General features: G+C 29.0%; 2 long non-coding RNA genes across 2 annotated transcripts; both read left to right on the top strand.

The window, feature by feature from the left end:
* The first annotated feature begins 554 nt into the window (after positions 1 to 554).
* Positions 555 to 14,300, top strand: LOC140043564 (uncharacterized). Its single transcript, XR_011844316.1, has 4 exons — positions 555 to 575; positions 12,913 to 12,984; positions 14,008 to 14,082; positions 14,226 to 14,300. It is a non-coding gene; the product is annotated as an uncharacterized lncRNA (long non-coding RNA).
* On the top strand, positions 6,679 to 7,814 carry LOC140043563 (uncharacterized). The gene is made up of 3 exons (XR_011844315.1): positions 6,679 to 6,768; positions 7,284 to 7,355; positions 7,741 to 7,814. It is a non-coding gene; the product is annotated as an uncharacterized lncRNA (long non-coding RNA).
* Positions 14,301 to 14,700: the final 400 nt, after the last annotated feature.

The raw sequence follows: 14,700 nt of genomic DNA, 5'->3' as shown, positions 1-14,700 counted from the left end.
GGTTTGTCGGTCGGTAAACACGAACTCAAATTTGAGCACGCGACTGCAGCCATATAATGGCCTTGTTACATTTAAGGTATTTGTACAATAACACAATAAGTACATTGTCAGCCAACGTATTTGATGCTGCTATAACCATGGAGGTAAAGAACAATTTTTACCTCCGTGGTTTAACATCATTGGAATATCTGTAAGAATAGTTTTATATACGTGTGAAATTTTGTGCACTAATGTAATGTTTCTAAATGCTTTACTTTGAATATTTATAAATTTATTTGACAAAATAGTTATTATTTCTGACTTTACTACAATAACAAGTTTATTATTGAAGGGGCAATCCTGGAATGAGTTAAATTAATTACAACGCTGATTAAATACTTTTAAGTGTATTTATTTTTTAATATTCAGACTACCAACAGACAGACAGTTATTGACATTTTTATATTGTTTCTATTGTTAAGGTCTTTGTCCAGAAACCAAATAAGTACATTGTCAGCCAACGTATTTGATGCTGCTATAACCATGGAGGTAAAGAACAATTTTTACCTCCGTGGTTTAACATCATTGCAAAATCTGTAAGATTTGTTTTACGGAAGCTTAATCATTGCACATATGTATAAATGTTATTTAGAAATAGTAAGCCGAATTTCGACATAGTAGGCCTACGTCATTTTGTGTCGCACTTGCCGACAGTTTTCAGGTCGTGTCCATCTTTGTTATGCAAATATTTGCTGAGTAATCATCGGCAATATGCTTAAACTCATTGGTCATCGGTGACTCTGCGAATTTGCGCTTCCACAGTTGTATTTTTTACTCAACTTCAGTGATACATGAAGAAAATAATCCAGCGAAATTACGCCGATGAATGCACGTGAATCCCTGGGGTTTTAAAAAAGGTAATTCGACGACATTGCGCCTACACTAAGAAAAATGAGTAAGTACATAGTGTATCTATAAAATAAGTAAAATAATCATCTCACATATTAAAAATAAATTACTTTTTAACATAAATTGTACATCAAAATACAGAAAATAGTTATTCAATCATAATAAAATTCATCAATACACTGGAGCTTTTTTTTTTTTTTTTCTCTCTTTTGTGGCGCAAACACCACTTTTATTCACATTCATATTATCTCATATTACATAAAATCGTATTATTTAACTTGTAACATTTTAACATATATGAATTCTGTATTACTCCTTTTTTCATTAATTTTCTTATATTTTGTTATACACTTGACAGGATCATCATTATCATCTATCCCGTTTTAAAATAGTTCACACATTTTCATTTGTTTGTTTTCATTTTACAACCCGGATTATACAATATATTTATATACATGATAAAAAAACAATAATAGCTCAGTAGCACCAGTAACCCGTATCACTGTAATTCTTTTTCGGTTAATCGTATCAAATTAGAAATTATATTATCATAATCTTATTTCTTAAAGCTACCCATTTTTCTATACTTGTTTCTTTATTGTTATATGTTTCACATTCAATGTTATATAACATATTGCTTTTAAATGAATTCCATAAAGATTTACCCACTGGCTTATTTAGTGCAGATAACATTTTTATTATATAAATAGTAAATGCTGCAAAAGTGTAAATATAATCTATTAGCTTATCTCCCGTTCCTAGTATTAATTGTTTAAATGATATATTATTGTGATTTAAACTTACAAAGATACTAAGCATTTTCCTCCAATATTTCTGAATAAATCTACAACTAAAAAACAAATGATTTTCATTTTCAATTTCTCCACATTTGTCACACGTTTGTGTTTCCTTAACTTTCCACTGATACAGCCGTTTGTTGGTAGGCAGTATTCTATGTAACATCTTATAATTGAATTGTGCTAGTTTCTTATCTTTCATTTTACATACTTTCCGTAACCAAGAAGTTTTCCAATCAATGTTGTTATCATTGAAGTACTCTTCCCATTTTAGTTGTGACATTGGAATAATGAAATATTCTTTCACAAACCATGAGTATATTAGTTTGGTAGTATTAATCTCATACTTGGTCCCAACTAATTCATCATTATCATCACAATTGAAAATATCTACCTCCTTAATAATACGTTTCCATTGAATTGATATTGCCTTAATAATGCACAAATACTCATTTAACCAGTTTGTTTTACATTGTAGTTTCACCAGTATTTCGTTTGATGTTAAAAAAGTGTTCTTATTAACAATGTCTTTAATACTGATAATGCCACTGTCAATCCAATGCTTTAGTTTAACGTAGTGGTTTCCCCACAGTTGCTCATTCATTATATCGTTATAAGTTTCAGGTTTTTTTTTAGAGATCCTGTTATAATTTATGTAGGCTTTTATCATATTTTTGTAAAACAGTGGAATTTTATCAGAATTAACATCAATAGTGTTATAACATGACATATTAAGTAAAACATTAACATCACATATTTTTTTAATATAATACATTGGAATATTTTTCCATTTAGCACCATCATCATTCATAATTCTTTTTAACCAGCCACACATGAGTGCGTTAACATGAAGAGTAAAATCAGGCATTTTAATGCCTCCCATCTCAACCTCACCAATTAGAGTTTTTCTTTTTATCTTTTCCCTTTTATTGTTCCAAATAAAATTATATATTAGATTTGTAACTTGTGTATATACATATTTTGGAACATCAGTGATATTTGCAGCATATGTTAATTTAGATAGTGCAAGACTTTTCAGGATTAATATTCTACCAAAAATTGAGAGATTTCTAGCATTCCATTGTTTTAAAGTCTTTTCTAGCTCTATTAATTTAACATCCCAGTTTTTTCTGGTACATTCTTCTGTATTATACCCTACATATATGCCTAAAATTTTGATCGGGTGTTTTACCCAATTTAATTCTAAAGGTCTATCTATTCTGTTCTTCCATTTACCAATCCAAAAAGCATTGGTTTTTTTTTTATTTAGTGTCATTCCAGATACTTCAGAAAAACGTTCAATTACACTGACTGACCAACATACAAAACAGTATCATCGGCTAATTGGCTTATTCTAGCTTCTATGTTATTTTCATTATTTGGAAGTTTAATACCCTTATAGTCATCTTTGTTTCTTATTCTAGATGCCATTACTTCAACCACTAAAATGAATAACAGAGCAGATAGAGGACAACCTTGTCTAATACCTCTTTCCATTTTAAAATTGTTTGAAACCAAACCATTGTTAACTGTGACACATTCAACGTTATTGTATAATACTTTTACCCAGTTACAAAAGAACATTCCAAAGTTAAACTTTTCTAGAACATTGAACATAAAATCTCTACTAATAGAGTCAAAAGCCTTCTTAAAATCTACGGTAATTATTGCCCCTTCGATATCATTACACTCTGTATAATAAAGCAGGTCTTCTATTAACCGAACTGGAGCGTCTTTTAGTGAAATTGCGAAGTTCTAAGATACTGGTGTTTTTAGCTAGTTAGCCGTTACAAAATGACACACTACATCTGAAAAATTAAACCTGTTTTCCTGTCGACGCTATCCTTAACAATAATCGACGATCTTCTACGTAAACATTGAAATTAGTAAAGTTCAAATATTAGTTAGAGTTTTTAAAATTCCACATTTAAGTGTAATTTGAGCTGTATATATAAGGTATATGTACATTATTTCTAGTCGTTCTCCGTAAACGGGAAAATGGCAACTTTATCGTGCGCGTCTTCAAAAAGTTAAGACGACGGAATTTCAGGCTAAAGCTCCGCTCACTTTGTTAAAGCTCTTGCATAAATTATTCTTGAGCACCGTCCTGTGCCTTCCCGTCCATATTGTTGATTTCGCGACGCGGTCACCGAATCGGACGATTCTCGAGCGAACATGTGATTTGCAACAATGAATTCACCACCAAGAGGCGAATCATCGAAGATCAAAAGAACTTAAATTTGTTGCATATCTCTTAATCGAAATTCAGACATAACAAATATAGTATTTTATATAGCATAGTAAGGCCTATAGTAAGTCGAAATATATATTATCAAAATGTTATTTTGTAATGCCTTTTTATCATTAATCCATTCGGCTCCTTTAGCATTCGGTGCTTTTCTATTCGGAATTTTACCATTACGTTCGGTTCAACAACGATCTCAACAAAAATCTTTTCAATATTGCGTTATATAGAACTAGTAGTCTTTATTTTCTGGAAATCTTGACAACAGAGACAACTCTCAGCATGACGTTAAATAGGGAGACAACAAAGTTCTCAAATAATTCTCAATATTATTATTGTTAGTGTATTTTACCAACAAGGCGATGCAATTATAACGCTGATTACAATATTCAAACTACCAACTTACATAGACATAACAATACATTTACAAGAAAATGTTTTTTACATGTATTAATTCTTGTGAAATATTTATATTGATGATTATAACAAAGGAGAAACATTATATTCACTTAAATTGTAGAATTTTTGCGCCACTTTTTGAAAACTATTAAAACATTTATTGACAACATAATTATTATTATTTTACTAATCAGGTAATCCTGAAATTAGTGAAATTAACGCTCAATACGATACTTTGTAGTTTATTTTTATTGAATATTCAGACTACCAACGAACATAGACATAAGAATACATTTTAATGAAAATGTAAGTTGACATGTATTAATGTATACTTACTCTGCATTGTTTTTACTTTTAAGGCGGTTGTCCAATAACACAATAAGGACATTGCCAGACAACGTATTTGCTGGTTTAACATCATTGAACAAACTGTAAGCATTGTTTTATTTTCAAATACTTAGGCCTATACATTATTTATAATGGTGATTACAACAAAACATAGACTTCAACACAGTAAAATAGTTTATTACTGTAAGAATTGTTTTATATTCAAAACCTATGACTCAACTAAAATTAGCACCCTGGAAATTACTTCCAAAAGAGGAATATATTTTGTTTTATTTTCTTGTCAATTAAAGATGTATTGTCCATTGAAACAGAAAAAATGAAGGTCAAAATATTCTAAATTTAAATTGGCCTTATCAAAGTAATATTAAAGTTATTCACTTTAAGTCGAAAATTTGAGGCAAAAACAATAAGTTTACGTAATTAACAGGTAAATTAATTTGATTACATTTCGTCTGGAAAATCGTCACGAGTGAAAGTAAACAAAGATTTCAAACCACGAGTATGCATTATGCATGATGCTAATTAGGATTGTTTACAACTCGTCGCGGTTGAGAAGGTGTTTTCAAACAGATCGCGAGGAAGTTTTATGATTATGCATACAGAGTAGCCAAACAAGCGCGTTGCATTATGAGATATGTTTTGATCGAAAACTTTGACTGGAAGTCAAAGTTATTTTATAAACAAAAAAACGTCCGTATTTCGGTTAAATTTTTTTTTTTTCAACTAATTGTTGGTGAAAGTTAATAACTATTATGATACTTCAGAATGACTCACTTTTTTTCGAAATATAAAAAAAAATGTGTTTGGAATTAGTAAAAGGGACAATACATCTTTAATATAAAAACAAATCTTTGCTTTAATGTTTCTTGGAATGGCAGTGAAAAAAAAGGATTCTATCTCTATTACAACAATTAGTAAGTTGTCCTGTGGTTTAATATTGGGTTTACAACCATACTTACGAAGGGAGACTGTGATTGTCGAGTCATCTACAGACAGTGGTATGTCTTTAACTGTAAATTCTAGTGAAGTTAATTTCATTGTTTATTTATAATAATTTATGAATATTCAGTCTACCGGGGAACATAGACATAACAAATTAATTTATAGAAAAACAATTATTTTCCCAACCTATACATAAAAAAACCATACAATTATAACGCTGATTACGATACTTTGTAGTGTATTCTTATTAAATATTTATACTACCAACGAACTTGATATATGTACGAAAAACATTTAAGTACATTGCCAGCCAATTTATTTGCTGTTTAAGATCATTAGACACATTGTATGGAATGCACTAATGTTTAATGTTTCTAAATGCTCCACTTTTTGAAAACTTTTAAACAATTTATTGACAAAATATTTAATATTCCCTACTTTCCTTGTTACTAATCAAGTCAAAACAAAAAGAATACATTTATAAGAAAATGTAAGTTGACATGTTAATGTACTTACCCTGCATTGTTTTTACTTTTAAGGACTTTGGACGGAAACCAAATAAGAACATTGCCAGAAAACGTATTTTCTGATTTAAGATCATTGAAAAAACTGTAAGAATTGTTTAATTTCTTTTGAAATTAGCGGAGACATTGTATGCATTTTTATTGTGGAATTTTGCTCTTTAATTTTTCACTTTATTGCTACGTATCTTACAAGATAAAAACACCGGGAGAAGATCCCCTTACTCTTTTCGAAAAGTTCTTTATCGTGCACTATTATGTACACGGGACCAACGCCTTTACGTTCCATCCGAAAGACGAGGCAATGTCAGTAAAGCATCTTGTCTAAAGATACAATTTACACAATAACCACTGTTTACTACTACTCTGTAGTGTATTTTTATTGAATATTCAGACTACCAACGAATATGACATACGAATGCAATGTAAGTTGACATGTTAATGTACTTACTCTGCATTGTTTTTACTTTTAAGGTATTTGTACGAAAACCAAATAAGTACATTGCCAGACAACGTATTTGCTGGCTTAACATCATTGAACATACTGTGAGAATTGTTTTATGTTAACCTACTTGTAAAATATTTATGATTACAAACAAATCTGAAACATTGTGTGCAGTTATAGTAAGTAAGTATGTAGGTATTTATTCATAAAAAACACATAAATAGTACAAACAGAAGGCAGCCACCGGCTGAATAATTCTGCAAACAACCGACAAAGTAAAAATTCAACAGACTCTAACAACAATATTGTAAATACAAGTACACAGTAAATCAAATCATTAAAAACCGTTAAAATTTTTTTAAATGCCAAAAGAACCAGATTCAGTCATAAACCAAGGCATGCAGTAATCATATATAATCATATATAAATTATATTGTACAATGTTTCGAATTGCGCTACTTGCAAAATAATTATTATTCACGATTTTCCTAAAATGAAATATGTTACTAACAGGCCAGGCTGAAATTAGTGAAATTAATTTTAACGCTGATTACATTATAAAAATTTATGAATATTCAGACTAAGTCTGTAGTGTATTTTTATTAAATATTCACTACCAACGAACATATATTGTACATAAGAATGTAATGTAAGTCGACATGTTAATGTACGTACTCTGCATTGTTTTTACTTTCAAGGGCTTTGCACAAAAACCAAATAAGTACATTGCCAGACAACGTATTTGCTAATTTAACATCATTGAACGAACTGTAAGAATTGTTTTATGTTAACCTACTTGTAAAATATTTATGATTACAAAAAATGAGAAACATTGTGTGCACTTATATTGTAGAATGTTTCGAATTACGCTACTTTTTGAAAACTATTCAAAATATATTGACAAAATAATTGCTATTCACGACTTTCCTAAAATGAAATATTTTACTAATCAGACAATCCTGAATTTATTGAAATTAATTATAACGCTGTTTACATTATAATAATTTATGAATATTCAGACTAAAATACTCTGTAGTGTAGTGTATTTTTATCGAATATTCAGACTACCAACAAACATAGACATAAGAATACATTTATAGGAAAATGTAATTTGACATGTATCAATGTTTACTCTGCATTGTTTTTACTTTTAAGGTATTTGTACGGAAACCAAATAAGAACATTGCCAGAAAACGTATTTGCTGGTTTAACATCATTGAACACACTGTGAGAATTGTTTTATGTTAACCTACTTGTAAAATATTTATGATTACAAAAAATGATAAACATTGTGTGCACTTATATTGTAGAATGTTTCGAATTACGCTACTTTTTGAAAACTATTCAAAATATATTGACAAAATAAATATTATTCACGACTTTCCTAAAATGAAATATTTTACTAATCAGGCAATGCTTAAATTATTGAAATTAATTATAACGCTGATTACATTATAATAATTTATGAATATTCAGACTAAGATACTCCGTAGAGTATTTTTATTGAATATTCAGACTACCAACGAACATAGACATAAGAATACATTTATAGGAAAATGTAAGTTGACATGTTAATGTACTTACTCTGCATTGTTTTTACTGTTAAGGTGGTTGTACAATAACCAAATAAGTACATTGCCAGACAACGTATTTGCTGATTTAACATCATTGAACAAACTGTAAGAATTGTTTTATGTTAACCTACTTGTAAAATATTTATGATTACAAAAAATGAGAAACATTGTGTGCACTTATACTGTAGAATGTTTCGAATTACGCTACTTTTTGAAAACTATTCAAAATATATTGACAAAATAAATATTATTCACGACTTTCCTAAAATGAAATATTTTACTAATCAGGCAATGCTTAAATTATTGAAATTAATTATAACGCTGATTACATTATAATAATTTAGGAATATTCAGACTAAGATACTCCGTAGTGTATTTTTATTGAATATTCAGACTACCAACGAACATAGACATAAGAATACATTTATATGAAAATGTAAGTTGACATGTATTAATGTATACTTACTCTGCATTGTTTTTACTTTCAAGGTCTTTGCGCCAAAACCAAATAAGTACATTGCCAGACAACGTATTTGCTGGTTTAACATCATTGAACACACTGTGAGAATTGTTTTATGTTAACCTACTTGTAAAATATTTATGATTACAAAAAATGAGAAACATTGTGTGCGCTTATATTGTAGAATGTTTCGAATTACGCTACTTTTTGAAAACTATTCAAAATATATTGACAAAATAAATATTATTCACGACTTTCCTAAAATGAAATATTTTACTAATCAGGCAATGCTTAAATTATTGAAATTAATTATAACGCTGATTACATTATAATAATTTAGGAATATTCAGACTAAGATACTCCGTAGAGTATTTTTATTGAATATTCACTACCAACAAACATAGACATAAGAATACATTTATAAGAAAATGTAAGTTGACATGTTAATGTACTTACTCGGCATTTTTTTTACTTTTAAGGTGGTTGTACGAAAACCAAATAAGTACATTGCCAGACAACGTATTTGCTGATTTAACATTATTGAAAAAACTGTAAGCATTGTTTTATTTTCAAATACTTAGGCCTATACATTATTTATATTGGTGATTATAACAAAACAAAGACTTCAACACAGTAAAATAGTTTACTACTGTAAGAATTGTTTTATATTCAAAACATGTGACTCAACTAAAATTAGCACCCTGGAAATTACTTCCAAAAGAGAAATATATTTTGTTTTATTTTCTTGTCAATTAAAGATGTATTGTACATTGAAACACAAAAAATGAAGGTCAAAATATTCTACATTTAAATTGGCCATATCAAAGTAATATTAAAGTTATTCACTTTAAGTCGAAAATTTGAGGCAAAAACAACAAGTTTACGTAATTAACAGGTAAATTAATTTGATTACATTTCGTCTTGAAAATCGTCACGAGTAAACAAAGATTTCAAGCGACGAGTATGCATTATGCATGATGCTAATTAGGATTGTTTACAACTCGTCGCGGTTGAGAAGGTGTTTTCACACAGATCGCGAGGAAGTTTTATGATTATGCATACAGAGTAGCCAAACAAGCGCGTTGCATTATGAGATATGTTTTGATCGAAAACTTTGACTGGAAGTCAAAGTTAGTTTTTAAACAAAAAAACGTCCGTATTTCGGTTAAATTATTTTTTTTTCAACTAATTTTGGGTGAAAGTTAATAACTATTATAATACTTCAAAATGACTCAATTTTTTTCGAAATATAAAAAAAAAATTTTGGGAATTAGTCAAAGGGACAATACATCTTTAATATAAAAACAAATCTTTGCTTTAATGTTTCTTGGAATGGCAGTGAAAAAAAAGATTCTATCTCTATTACAACAATTAGTAAGTTGTCCTGTGGTTTAATATTGGGTTTACAACCATACGAAGGGATTCTGTGATTGTCGAGTCATCTACAGACAGTGGTATGTCTTTAACTGTAATTCTAGTGAAGTTAATTTCATTGTTTATTTATAATAATTTATGAATATTCAGTCTACCGGGGAACATAGAAATAACAAATTAATTTATAGAAAAACAATTATTTGCCAACCTATACATAAAAAAAAACATACAATTATAACGCTGATTACGATACTTTGTAGTGTATTATTATTGAATTATTTATACTACCAACGAACATGATATATGTACGAAAAACATTTAAGTACATTGTCAGCCAATTTATTTGCTGTTTAAAGTCATTGAACACATTGCATGGAATGCACTAATGTTTAATGTTTCTAAATGCTCCACTTTTTGAAAACTTTTAAACAATTTATTGACAAAATATTTAATATTCCCTACTTTCCTTGTTACTAATCAAGTCAAAACAAAAAGAATACATGTATAAGAAAATGTAAGTTGACATGTATTAATGTACTTATTGTTTTTACTTTTAAGGTCTTTGAACGGAAACCAAATAAGAACATTGCCAGAAAACGTATTTGCTGATTTAACATCATTGAACATACTGTAAGGATTGTTTATGTTAACCTACTTGTAAAATATTTATGATTACAAACAAATCTGAAACATTGTGTGAACTTATATTGTATAATGTTTCGAATTGCGCTACCTGCAAAATAATTATTATTCACGACATTCCTAAAATGAAATATGTTACTAATCAGGCAATCCTGAAATTATTGAAATTAATTATAACGCTGATTACATTACAATGACTTATGAATATTCATACTCTGTAGTGTATTTTTATTGAATATTCACTACCAACGAACATAGACGTAAGAATAAATTTACAGTATATGAAAATGTAAGTTGACATGTTCATTTATATTTACTCTGTATTGTTTTTACTATTAAAGGTCTTTGTCAAGAAATCAAATAAGTACATTGTCAGCTAATGCATTTGCTGGTTTAACATCATTGCAATATCTGTGAGAATTGCTTTACGAAAGCCTAATCATTGCACTTAAGTATAAATATTATTTAGAAATAGTAAGCCGTTATAGTAGATGAGACAAAAATTAATAGAGATTGGTAATAATTTGTGTCGCACTTGCCGACAGTTTTTACATGTGCATCTTTGTTATGCAAGCATTTTGCTGAGTCATCGGCAATACTCATTGGTCATCGGTAACTCTGCGAATATGCGCTTGCGCAGTTGTACTTTTTGCTCAACTTCAGTGATACATGAAGAAATGAATCCAGCGAAATTACGCCGATGAATGCACGTTAATCTTGTGATTAACCCCTGGTTAAAAAAGGTAATGCGACGACATTGGACCTACACTAAGAATATTGATTAGAGTAAATACAGGGTGTATTTCTTTTTCAAATAAAAAATAAATACATCTAGAACAACATTTACATAATTATTTAGCTAATAATAAAACGAAGTAAGTGACACAATGTCATAAATACGATAGAGCTTTTTTTATTCCAAATGTGATACAATTTTAGAAATGTATTCAGCGAAAACTATAGAATAAATAATCATACTTAATCACATATTAAAAATTACTTTTTGAACATAAATTGTGCATCAAAACACAGAAAAGTAGTTATTCTATCATAATAGAATTCATCAATTACACTAGAGCGTCTTTTTACGAAAGCCCATTAATGCCATTTGAAGTATATGTTTTTCGAACGTAATCCGTTCTAACGAATTAGTAATTCGTTTGAACGGATTAATAATCTGTTCAAAGAATTAGTAATCCGTTCAAACGAATTGCAACATATACAACAAGTGCCATTTAAAGTATATGTTGTAATTCGTTTAAACGGATTACTAATCCGTTCAAAAGAATTACTAATTTGTTTAAACGGATTACTAATTTGTTCAAACGAATTACTAATTCGTTCAAACGAATCACTAATTTGTTTAAACGGATTACTAATTTTTTTAAACGAATTAATAATTTGTTTAAACGGATTACTAATTCGTTCAAACGAATTAGTAATCCGTTTAAACAAATTAATAATTTGTTCAAACAGATTAATAATCCGTTTAAACAAATTATTAATTTGTTTAAACGTTACAAAATTACGAACTACATCTGGCAAACTGTTTATACCGCGACGCGGTCTCCAAGCGAACACGTAATTTACATAACAATGAATTCACCAAGAGGCGAATCGAAGATCAAAAGAACTGATATTCGTTGCATATAGTATCTCTTGGATTGTTGTATATAATAGTAAGTCGAAATTTCACCATAGTAAATTGAAATTTAGATAGTAAGTCGAAATATTATCAAGATGTTACTATGTCGAAATGTCGACATAACAAAATATAGAATCGACTATGAACATTTCAATAATTCACCTCGATGTTTATAATTCGGCACTTTTCCACAGGGCCCTTTTACCATTATATTCGGCTCCTTTCATTCAGTGCTTTTCTATTTCGCCCTTTTACCATTAATTCGTTCGGTTCTTTCATCATTCGGCTCTTTTCTATCCGACCTTTTACCATTACGTTCGGTTCAACAACGACCCCAGCACGAACTTCTGAAAAGTTCGTTATATAAGCATAGGGAGTCTCTATTTTTGAGAAATCTTGTAAGCAGAGACAACCCTAATTATGAAGTTATATAGGGAGACAACATGCAAGTTCTCAAATACTTATAAATATTGTTATTGTTAGTGTATTTTACCAACTAGGCCATACAATATTATAACTCAGATTTTAATATCCAGACTACCATCTTACATAAACGTATACCAATACATTTATGGGGATATGTAAGTTGACTTGTATTAATATACTTACTCTGCCTTGTTTTTACTTTTAAGGTGGTTATACAAAAACCAAATAAGTACATTGCCAGTCAACGTATTTGCTGATTTAACATCATTGATAAAACTGTAAGAATTGTTTTATTTTCAAATATTGATAGTGATTGACGATTACAGGATACTGTACCAAAAACATTGTTTGCATTTGTATTATTGAATGTTTTTAAATGCTTCACTTTTAACAATTATTAAAAAAATTATTTGATTGATTTTATTTATTGATATCAAGTTTGCGGTACACACAATTTCGATCAATATACGTTGATCGTCCTCAGGAGTTATAATAATTATTATTGCGACTTTAATACAATAAAAAAGTTTATATGGAAAGAGAAGCATTAACGAACATTTTGTTTGTTGTTTACATTGACAGCAAAAAACATTTGTTGATATGCTATCGTTGAAGCTGTAAGTACTTACGGTACTTAAAAAATAATTACCGAACATAATATTGGTTGAAAGATGAACACTACTACTACAGATTATTTGTTCTGTAATATTTGTATGGTAGCAAATAAGCATTTTATACAAGCAATAATTGAATAATTCAAGAGAGATTAATTTTGAAATGTTTCTCCTAATTAAAATAAGCTTTTCGTTTTATATGAAAGTCAATGTATTTGTTGATTTGTCAACATAAACTTAAATATCAATAATACAAAATATAAAAATCAAAAAAGGTTCGCTTTTTCCAAGTATAGTTCTAAGTGCAATTTCCATGGACCTAACAGCTCTTTTTAGCTCAGACCCAACCATGGTAAGGCTAGTACTAGAGAATTTCTATCGTTTCATATTTCGAAGTATAATAAGTGCAATTTCTGGGGACTTAGCAGCTCTGTTTTCAATATTTTCTTAGCTCTACCACCCGAACTATAGTGTGCTGGTCCTAAAATCTTATAAAATTTGATTTCATATAAAAGTGCAATTCCTTTGGATTACCGTAGTTCTGCAATTTACAATTTTCGTATCAATCTATTAAAAACCTAATTATGTTTTGGACCAGGTTGTCAAACGTTGGAAGGTAGAGGTCATACACATCTTCCAAAGTAAAAATTTATTATAATTAACAATTCTCCGTTTTGTGTTACGTAGGGAATTACAGAACAATTATATCAGTACCATTGATCAATCTGCCTTTTCTTCATTTACGTTATCACTTCAATATTTGTAAGTAATGAAATGTTTATATAATAATAATAAACTGTTAATTTGCCAATCATATAAAGCTTGTGGAGTTTTTAATAATTTTCAATCTTCTTTTTAAATGTTTTATTAAGTTGCCATTTATGTTAATGCATTATATTCTGCAGAAACATAAAAGACAACAAGCTGCAAGTTCACGGATACAAGATGTTTGAAGAACTGAAAAACTTAAAACAATTGTAAGCAAATTTAGAATAAGTTACTCTCTTAAACGAAATTCATTAGTGTTTCATTTGTAGGTATTTTTCTATGGTAATTTACTGGTATTTATATATCGAATGTAAATTGTAAAATCCAATACAATTTAACATTATTATCAAATCAATTTAATATGCACTGATATCTAAGAAGGCATTATTTTCTAAGCAACATTAATCATTTTTGTTATCTAGTATACTGTCCATTTTACAGTTTTTATCACTTTGTGTAACTGCACAGAATATTCTGTCCGTACCTCCTTAGTCGTCTTTCAGTTCTGAACTGCAAGCCTGGGTTGGCATTTATTAACATAGTTTTGGTTAAGCTAAATAATTGCTCAAAGCCAATAATTAAATTTTTTATCTCCAAACCGTCATACTAATA

Source organism: Antedon mediterranea, chromosome 3 (assembly GCF_964355755.1).
Source record: "Antedon mediterranea chromosome 3, ecAntMedi1.1, whole genome shotgun sequence".
Classification (NCBI taxonomy): Eukaryota; Metazoa; Echinodermata; class Crinoidea; order Comatulida; family Antedonidae; genus Antedon; species Antedon mediterranea.
Note: the sequence above shows the minus strand (reverse complement) of the source record. Positions and strands in the feature narration are given on the sequence as shown.